Raw genomic sequence first — 10,530 nt, 5'->3', positions numbered from 1 at the left:
TCGTTGTTCTCAAGAGCAAGTTGCAACACATCATCGGTTTTAACGAAGTCAATTTTATGAGAAGACAAGGCTTCCTCAAGTGATGCTCTCATGACACTCTCTTCATATAGCTCGTGCTCGAGGAGTTCGACTCTCTCTTTTTCCTCTATGAGGAGGTTTTCGACGTTCTCAATAAAATCATCGCGTCCGGCGAGTGATTTAAGGAGATCACTAAAACGAGCACGAGCTTCACCATGAAGAGTGTTCATGAAAGCCATCAAGGATTCCTCATCATTATCCACACCATCATCACACTCATCCTCCACTATCTCACATGAAACATTGGGAGTGTGGATGAAGGGTTTTTGAGAGTTGGACTTTGTTTTTACCTCTTTGGCCATGAGGCAATGATGAGTGAACGGCTTGTCCTCGTTGGGAGAGTCGAAGAGGCCGGTGGTGGAGGAGGAGGTAGTGGCATGCATGGCAATGGCGGCCGTGCCCACATAATCATCATCACCGTCATCTTCATCTCCGGACATGTACTCCTCATGAACAAGAGCCTTGTCATCTTTCCTCTTGGAAAACTTGGTGAACTTCTTGTTCTTGAGCACAAGCTTCTCGGACTTGTCTTCACGTCTCTCATAAGGACAATCATGCACAAAATGTCTTGGGCTATCACAATTGTAGCATTTTCTTCGTCCAAACGATCTTCCTTGCAGATTCTTCCCTTTGTTTGCCATGGTCCCAGAAAATTTCTTGACCAAGAGAGCCAAGTCTTCCGCAAAGTCATTTGCCGGGCATGAGGTGTCAACATCTTCCTCACAAGTCTCTTCAACAACTTCTTCATCCCTTGAGGGTTGGGCAACTACTTTCTTGGCCTTTAATGCAAGATTTGAGTTCTTGGTGGCTTGAGCTATGGCAAAGGTCTTCTTGGACTTGGTCTCCAAAAGAACATGAGTTGAGAAGGTGGATACAACTTGTGTCGCGGTCAACTTTTGATAGTCCGGGCGTTGATGTATCATCATCACCATGGTATGTTCCGTGAGAACCATAGCATCAATGAACTTGTCCTTAATGAAATCGTCATTCGCCCAAGTGACTTCAACCTTCGATATACCTCTTCCGCGGACTCACCCTCATTTCTCACAAATAGGTTGACTTCTTGCTTGAGCAAAGCCAACCGAGATCTTCGAATTGCTTCATCACCTTCGAGGGCCTCCTCAAGGCAATCCCAAATTTCCTTGGCGGTCTTGAGGAGAGCAATGGAGTCACTATAGTCATCGGTCACCGCGGTGCGCAACATGTGGTGGGCGGTAGCATTGAGTTGATCATCAACTGCTTCTCTTGGAGTGAGATTCATGGGATCCTTGGGGTTGAAACCATTGACCACAATCCACCATAGTTGTGTAGATGCACTGCGAATATGAGACTCCATATCTAGCTTCCACTTAGCAAACGCGTTAGCTTTCAAAGGGGGCGGAGGCCCCACAGGATTAATGCGAGGGTGCTGCAAGGGTTGTGGTGAGTAAAATGGTTCCACAACATTGTACTTGGGAACTTGAGTGCGAGCCGGGGATGCAAGAGGTTCTCTCGAATCATCCGCATCATGAACCACATTTGGATCAAATGAGTTTGAGGCGGATGTCGAGGGCTTTAAGCGAGCATCAATTTCCTCCTTGACCGAGGAGTGAACTTCTTTCAACATAGAAGTTTTGAGGTCCGCAAACATTGAAAGAATATCGGCCGCAGTCAACGGGGCACCTGGGTTAATGGGGGCGACGGGAGCAACGGCCGGAGCAACAAGTGCGTCGGCCGCGGCGGGGGGTAGGTTTTGACCATCCTCCGCAAGTGGTGCGACACCTCCCTCATTCCCTAGATCGGCCATATCCTCTAAGGTTGTAAAACCTTATATTAGAGCACGAGGCTCTGATACCAATTGAAAGGATCGATACGGTCGACTAGGGGGGGTGAATAGGAGACTACAAATTTTACTCTTTCTTGTCAATTTTAAGGCTTAGCGGATAAAAAGGGTTCACTAGATATGCAACTAGGTGAACACAACCTATATGACAAGCAAGTTCTAAGCTAAGTATGCTAGGCAACAAACTAATTAGCAAGCCAACAAGCATACAAGGCTAAGTAAAGTGCGGGAAAGGATTAACCACAAATGAGACGAGGACGCGGATTTTATCCCGAAGTTCACTCTTCCTTGGGGAAGAGCTACTCTCCGTTTGGAGCGGTGCCGGAGCCAAAGCTTGCGGAACGCCACCGAAGGCTCACCGTAATCTCCTTCGAGTCACCCCCAACGGATGAGCCTCGAATCACTCGGGGTTGGTCTTGAAGGCGACCACCACACCTTTACAAACTTCTCCGGAGCACACCACAAGCAAGGAAGCTTCCGGAGGAACCTCTAACCGCCTAGGAGCCCAAGCTCCAAGAGTAACAAGTCATGGTGGATGAATGTTGCGGGGAATGCGATTTGGTTTGGTCAAAGTGTAGATCGGGTCTTGCTCTCCCAATCCCCAAAGTTTCAACAAGATTGGGTGGAGGGATTGAGAGTAGTGAGCAAAATGGGGTGTAGCAATGGAGGAGCTCAACAAGACATTAGGGTTAAGGGATGGAGGAGGAAGAAGGGGACTTTTATAGTGTTCTTGGCCGGGAGGGGATTTCTGCCCGTTGGACCCCGTGCGCACGGGCCAAGTCAGCCCCGTGCGCACGGGGTGTCCAGTGAGTTTCGAGGTACCCCGTGCGCACGGGCCAAGTCAGCCCCGTGCGCACGGGGTGTCCAGAAATATTCTGACTACCCCGTGCGCACGGGGGTCAGAGACCCCGTGCACACGGGGTGTCCAGAAGATTTCTGATGAAAACATCACAGGACACCACGGCAAAGCACACAACAAGTGAAATATCTGAGGAGGTGTAGGAGGGCTGGTGTATCTGTCTTGGAGGCATTCCCACACGACACTAATTCCACGAAGACCCCTCTTGATAGTGCGGTTTTACCTACGACTCAAATCGAACCAAAACGAAAAACCTTCGAGTCGCCGGTAACCACGCCTTTGATCTTTTTGGACTGGGGGGTCGCACACCTCCATCAATGGACACCTTGGAACCAATGTCCTGAGATAAACTTTAGCAACCAACATTAGTTCCACTAACCACATTGTCATCACACCAAAATATAATCTAAGTGATACTTGCACTTTCAACATTCCTTCCTCAGCAACATCCAGGCGAGCAGCTACCCCCATGCGACCGAGTGGAAACGAGACCGACGAGATCCCATGGCCGCACCTTCCCAGCGAGCAGCTACCTCCCCTACGACCCTGTCGACGCCTCCTCTTGTGGCACCGTCAGATGCTTCTATTACGCTGAGTTGCGCCCCTTGACACTCGGGAAAGGCTTTGCCGAGTGCCCGACGGATGACGCTCGGCAAAGTAGGGCGTACGCCGAGTAGGCTTTGCCGACTTGACAAAGCCTTTGTTGAGGTCATTTTGGCCTTCGCCAAGTATTCCCGATACTCGAGATACAAGGTCTTTCCTATAGTGATTTCTCAATTGAGAAATAGTTATTTCTCAGTCGATTGAGATCTAGAATCCAGAATTAAAAAAAAGTGTCATTTTGTTCCACATAGCAGTATGAACAGGCTCACAAAGTGAAGTTCAGAACGCAAATCATACCAAGAGCAAATGAAATAATGGAAGGGGGTATAGAGTAGAAGACCATTACATGAGGAGGCCATGCCTGCGCGGGCCTAGAAGCGATCAAGGACATCAAGCAGCATATCCGGCAACCTAAGGACGGGGCTCCACCGCCGTCGTCGCCGCACAACCCGAACTTCTCGATATGCATACACGTAGTACACTGTTAAGACGCACGTTCTCTGCGAGTAAAATTATTTGTTATCATGTGTTTCGTCCATGTAGAGTCGATTGTTATCATACGGAGGACTACCTTGCAGCCAGAAATCGGATGGGATTGAGGCGAAGACAATCCACTAGAAAATTCATCACACAACCAGCAGTCTATCAGACTCGAACGACAACTGCACCGTGAGATCCATGGCTGCAGATAGGGTTGAATTGATCTACAAAGTACGAAAAAGGACGAGCAGTCAGGCATAAGTAATTCTCACTTGATATGCAGAGAGCCAGAGCGGATACGAGGATGGAAAACACATGCGAGAGATACAGGGCGCTTTCGTTTCAGACTTCCCGTCCCGTTCCCAATAAAAAACGGGATTTTCGGGTGCGTCCGTTTTACTTCAAGTATATATAAGACTCAGAACCAATACCGTTTCAGACGAAAAAGGATACGGTAGTGATCTAATCAGACATTTAGAAACCACAGCTACAGTGAAAAAACATGTAAACACCTTTGTGTGTGTGACAAAAAAAGTTGCAATCATATCTGGACTCACCGGACATAAGCAGTTCGTTATCAGATCAAATCGACCCGTGTCTGCACAATTTACACCACATAGTGCACATGAACAACAAGGTTGAATCAGAAACAGTGTATACAGCCGGTCACGAGCACATCCAGCAGGCACCGACATCAAATCTGAGGGTGAGAAAAAAGAGATCAAACTTGGAGGTGATTAGTCTTGAATAAATGTTAAGGAACGAGGGGAGCGAGATCCGAACAATCTTACCCAAAAAATAGAGAGAAAAAAACCAGGGGTAGCAAGTTTGACTTGGTGTCGGCCGGCCAGCCACTCGATTACAATGGAAGAAGAAATCCAGTTAAGAAGAAAGATCTGGCCGTCGTTGAGACTTCATTACGGCAGCGGCTGGCAAAGCTTCGATACGCCTCCAAGCCATGGCAGAAAAGATCCGGTATGATGGTAGATCCATGGCAGGACATGCTTTGTGTGGGACGCCACCGCCGGGATGACGAGATAGGCATAGAGGAGGAGAAAGGAGGGGATGGGAGGGGAGGGGAAGAACCGACGAGCTCCTGGGCTCCTCCCAAGTTCTATCCTCCCGACCTCAGCTTCTACCCCTGCTCCTCCTCCCTTCGTCGCTGCATCTAGGCTGCCGCTGCAATCTTTCTTTTTGATACTAACGTCCTGCAAGAAAAACTACTCCTAGGCAGCCAATCTTTCTTTTTGATGGTTTCTTCAACTGCAAGTTCATTGAATTTACAATGTGATACACTGGTGGCTGTCAATGTGTAGGTTTTGCAGTTGTGCTGATTTTAAAATTGTGTGCTCACATGAATCCAGTGGTCAGTCCTTTGACTTGTGTTGAACCTCATTACTTCATTAAAAGTTTAGTCTGTTTCGACATTGAATTTTGTGCTCAGTCCTCTGTACACTGAACTGTCCATGGTAGATAACCTAGCGATCGATATGCAGCAACTGTCTATTATTGATAGAAGGTACCATGTTCTAATATTAACCTGTGGTGCAAATAAGAGTTGCTGTTCTGTTCCATCTTTATGTGCCATAATTGAATTAGTTCTAGATATTGGAGGATAGGGTACTTTGTTCAATTTTTTTGTCCTTCAAAAGCTAAATATGTATGGTACACTCGTACCAGTGTCTCTTTAGAAAGATTGTTTGCTGTTGTTGACACTACAGTTATTTTATTTAAGAAGCTTTCAATTTATTGACTGTTCTGTCAAATATCAGGCAGATTCAATTATATTCCCGCTCAAACAACTTTGAACATGTTGTTAATATGCCTAGAACGAAACTAACACTCACTACTTTCAGTTCATGCTAAAGATGTGCTATTTTTTCACTAATGACTTTGTTTTAGTTGCTACTACTAGTTCTGTTGCAGAGAGCATGCAACAGCAGCCTAAACTCATTCTCTCTCAGTTTCTATGGTATAGAAGTTAAGAGGTTGATGGGTTGTGCATCAAACAGGCTGTGCCCTTTGACGGCCCTGAAGTGTGCCTCTTTTGCCTGTACTAATGTGCTCTCAAGGAAGTAGCTAACTAGAATTTGTTTCTTGTTTCTGTTAAAAAAACATCAATGTCTAGTCTGTTTGATATATCTTAGTAGCAGTAGTGCATGCCAAGGTAAAGTATATACTACCACATGTCCTTTGTTGAGGTGAAGTTTATATCCTGGCCAGCTTTCCTTTGTAGCCTCTGTTCTTGTATTATCTTGGTTACAAAGCTGTTACTTGTAATAATGGATGGTATAAATAAAAGTTTGCAAATGTTGATGGTAGTTGCATAGAAAACGTATTTTTACCTTGTGTGTACAGTTGGAGGGAGTACTCAAAAGAAGCAAGCATTTTACATTGATTCATGCCCAAGCTTAATTTTGGTGAAAGAAACTTTTCTGCTTTGGAGTTTGGGATGTGTTACCATCTCTTCCAAGTTTTGTATATTAAATGTCTAATTCTCAGATTGATATTAAACATCTTGTTCATTAAACTGCACCGAGCATGTTGAATAGTGGCAGCTTAAGGCATGGTACACGAAACTGAAAGAACCATGTTAACTCGTCCTCACCTCGGAACTCTCTAGCATAGTATCTGCTGTGACATAACTGCATATTTTTGCTGTATCTTTACCTTCTTTCATGTTTTCAGATTGCTACCAGAGTAAAATCTAGTGTCATGTTTTACTTTGTCGAACTTCTGAGGATTGGGAGTGTGCTTTTTGTTCTGTGCGAATGGAAGTCTTAGATGGATATATTTTCTTTCTCTTTGGTAAGCCTAAAAGGCCCGGATGGCCAGGTAGATTTGGGCATGTTCAGGTGCTACATTCAGGGAAGAGAAGTTCAGGTCATCCCTTCCCTGAACCATGCAGAGCGGCTTGCAGATTCTGAATCTCTTGTGCCCTGCAGAATCTAAGTTTCTGCACTTGAGATTTTCTTTGGCGCTGCAGAATCTATGCAAAATTGTCTTGATGGAGTACTATCTTGTTAGCAAATTGGTTTAGATAACCAGTCCCATTTCTTCAGGCTTGCTCGCCTCGCAGAACCCTGACAAAACCCTAGCCGGTCTCTGCCGGGTGCCGCCACGTCCACCATGGCCGCTGCCGCACGTGGAGGAGGAGGAGGAGGAGGAGAATTTATGAACTACGCCGACATCGAGGAGCAGTTCAACAACATGGCACTGGAGGGTCCGTCTGCGCAGGACGGCATGGACTGCATCGTCTCCCTGATCATCTCCTGCCTCCCCCCACCCTTGGTCCCCGCACCCGAGGCCGACGACTCCTCCGACTCCGATGATGACCACTTCTCCCTCACCGCCTCCGACTCGGAGGATGCCGACGCCGACGGGCCCGCGCAGGATGGTGACGGCCAGGACCACTTCAGCCGCCTCCCGCGCAACCTGCTCTCCAACATCATGTCCCGCCTCCCCACCAAGGAAGCCGCACGCACCATGGTCCTCTCCACCCGCTGGCGCTGCGTGTGGGCGGCAACCCCGCTCCTTGTCGACGACGCCCACTTCAGGGCCGTCGAAGGGCACAGCGTCTTCGATGCCGTGCGCGGCATCTCGCTCTGTGTGGCCGCTCACCCTGGCCCCATCTGAGCCGTGCGTGTCACCCGCACCTCCTTCTACGAGCAGGAGTACGCGCTCCAGCGCCTGGTCGCCAGCCTCGCCGCCAAGAAGATCCAGGACCTCATCCTCTTCAATCGCCCATGGCCGATCAACATGCCGCTCCCCAAAGACATCCTCAGATGTGCCTCCCTCACCCGCCTCTACATAGGCGTCTGGAACTTCCCGGACATTCCCACCGCTCACCGGCCCGCCTTCCCAAACCTCCACGAGCTCGGCCTTTTCCACTCCATGGTCGAAGACAAGAAGTTCAACGCCTTGCTCGCACACTGCCCTGAATTGAAGATCCTCTCCTTTGCCCTCTCGTACAACTACCCTTCATGCCTCCGCATCAAGTCCCGCAGCCTCCGTGTGGTATTGGAATGGGTATGCACCTTTGATAAAATCATTGTTGACGATGCCCCCTGCCTGGAGCGCCTGCTCTTCGAAAGCTTTTCCGAGCAGAGGAGGCCCGTCAAGATTGTCCATGCGTCCAGGCTGGAGGTGCTCGGGTTCTTGGACTTCCAGCTCCACACGCTCGAGATTGGCGGCACCGTCATCAGGGTAACTGCGTCTTGCAACTTTCGTGATCTGCACCTAAATCCGTTACGTGATTGTGCAACCAAATCATTTTCTGATGTTTAATTTGCCTCAATGGCAGGCTGGGATGACTATGAAAGATGGCGCCTTGCTGCCAAGTTTGAAGATACTGGCTGTCAAGGTGCGGTTTTCGCATGACAAGGAGGTCAAGATGCTGCACACTCTGCTCAGATGCTTTCCTTGCCTCGAGACGCTCCACATCATGGTAGTATCCGCGTCATACCTGTTCATCTATTGTGGTTCAAGATAATAATATGGATGTCAGCTTATTCGAGTACTTGCTGTTTATTGCTATACATTCCAGATTGATAATATAGGTATCTGTTCTAGCATTTTTAATTGTACTTGGCTGCATATAGAGGATTGATATGCTAGACACTGATATTATTATTACTCAATTCCAGTCCATTCCATCCTGGTCTGCTGATAGGGGTGATTGTGCCGAGACCTGGAATTCCATGGGCTCTTCCAACTGCCTCTCTCATCTGAAGACATTCGTCCTCCACGGGTTCCGAGGCCTGGACCGTGAGCAGTTGTTCGACAGTTACATACTGGAGAAGGGGATAAAGACGCTGGGCATTGTCTGTGGTGACAGTGATGGTGTGCTACTGAAGGGCAATGCACCATCAGGTGGAAGCAGTGGTAGTGGTATTTCTGTTTGCCCCGCCTCCAGTTGCTGGAGCTTTCAGCACGCCATCGACTTGTCAGTGGAGGACCCGTTCTGCGTGTTGAGGCGTGACAAGGCCCGCATCGCTTCTTTTGCTGAGGCAATGAGACTTTGCGCTAGTTTGGGTTGTTGATGATGGCACTTATGCTGCCGTGTTTTCACACCGACAGGCTTACTTTACTGTGCCAAGGATGTCTTAGCTACCTGTTCATAATTTTGCGATGAAGTGAGAAGGTGAAGGTCTGGGAAGCTACTTCATAATGTTGCACTCTTGAGTTCTCTATGGGGGTGACTATTAGGTTTCTGAGAGTGGGAGTACCTTGGTTGTATGTTGTTTTGGGCCTCTTCGGCTGGTAAAAGTACCTATTGGCATGCACATTATATCTCTTGCTGATATCCTGATGTTATTTCACGTTTGTTCTTTTGCTGATATCCTGATGTTACTGGAATGCAATCTGCTTCACTGATCCTTGTCCACGGGGCAGTATTGTTCGGCTGGGTGGCAAACACAAATTTAGCCCCATGCACAACCTAGCCGTCTTTCGGTTTGTAGACACTGCTAACCCTTTTGCAGCTAATTTTCCTCTTAAGGCAAGAAGGGTTATGGTTGATTCTTTTCTGAAGAAACTTGTGGTATCCTTGTGTAGTGCAATGGCTGATCTTGCTGTCTGATAACAAGTCAGGTTTGAGGTACCGAAACTACATAGTTTGTACTTCAGTTCAATCCAAATCAAGTGACGGAACACTCACGGACTCACCGGCAATGGAGGGGGACGTTGGCTGCCTGGAGCGACCACTGCGACCGATAATTAATCAGTTCAGCCTGATTGGAGCCTTGGATCATGTTATGTGATGTGATGTTATTATGACAAAAAATGTTACGTTTGTATAAGTTGTGATGCACGCACACCATATCATTTTGATCCTTGGAGAGCAGACAGACTCATCAACCTCCTAACTTCCACTCTGTATGAATGAACTGTGCTTCAGCTTCTGCCCGTGAGGCTTAATAGGAGGCGGGAATGGGAGCGGGCGGCGGTTTATAGGGTGTAGGGGAGGCGGGAAGCATGTGGGAATGCACAGCGGCGCACGAGGAGGGCGCGGGGCGACTTGTTTCGTCGAGTAAATAGCATAAAACTACTGGTTACAGGCTAGGGTTCCAAAAAACTACTAAATTTTAATTTTTCTCACAAAGCTACCAGTCGCGCGGTCGGCTGTTTCAAAAAAACCCAAACCCGCGGTGACTAGCGTTTGAACCGTTTTCCTGACCGCGGACCCACATGTCAGGCCACCTGGCCACGCGCGCTCACGGCGCGGCCGTTAGGCAGGCCGGTCCGGTCGGAACGAAAGGAGCCGGTCGGGCGGCACTCTCTCAGTCTCCCCCTCCTCTCCCCCGCAGTGACCTAGGTGGGCGATGGCGGCGGCGCAGCCAAATGCCGTCGGCGGCGAGCTATTGAGCCAAGGCGTCACCGGCGAGGAGGGCGGTGGACATCTAGAGGTGGACCCAGGGCTAGGCAGCTCGAGCTTCCCGGCGCAGCGGTTGCAGCAGCCATCACCGCCCGCGGCTGTGGTCGATCCGGCGTGCTCAGATCCGGCAGTCCGCGCGGCTAGGGCAGTGGCGAAGTCCATCCAGGTGGATCCAGATGGCGGCCACACTTGGGCTTCGTCCTTTGGTGGAGTGAGGTAAGAAAATTCTGGGCCCTTCATACTTTTAGTTCAAATTACAAATTTCTGGGTCTTTTAGTTCAATTTAGAACTACGGTTAGTAATAGTTTGTTC

General features: G+C 48.6%; 1 long non-coding RNA gene and 1 pseudogene across 2 annotated transcripts; one reads left to right on the top strand and one right to left on the bottom strand.

The window, feature by feature from the left end:
- Positions 1 to 3,656: 3,656 nt before the first annotated feature.
- On the bottom strand, positions 3,657 to 4,921 carry LOC109734175 (uncharacterized). 2 transcript variants are annotated; one of them, XR_002225822.4, is made up of 4 exons: positions 4,634 to 4,921; positions 4,400 to 4,542; positions 3,934 to 4,066; positions 3,657 to 3,862 (listed from the first exon to the last, which is right to left on the bottom strand). It is a non-coding gene; the product is annotated as an uncharacterized lncRNA (long non-coding RNA). The 2 variants fall into 2 exon arrangements; XR_005759423.3 differs by having other exon boundaries at positions 4,400 to 4,921.
- Positions 4,922 to 4,932: 11 nt separating this feature from the next.
- Positions 4,933 to 9,544, top strand: LOC109734174 (putative F-box protein At1g67390; annotated as a pseudogene).
- The last annotated feature ends 986 nt before the right edge of the window (positions 9,545 to 10,530 follow it).

Source organism: Aegilops tauschii, chromosome 6, assembly GCF_002575655.3.
Source record: "Aegilops tauschii subsp. strangulata cultivar AL8/78 chromosome 6, Aet v6.0, whole genome shotgun sequence".
Lineage (NCBI taxonomy): Eukaryota > Viridiplantae > Streptophyta > Magnoliopsida > Poales > Poaceae > Aegilops > Aegilops tauschii.
Note: the sequence above shows the minus strand (reverse complement) of the source record. Positions and strands in the feature narration are given on the sequence as shown.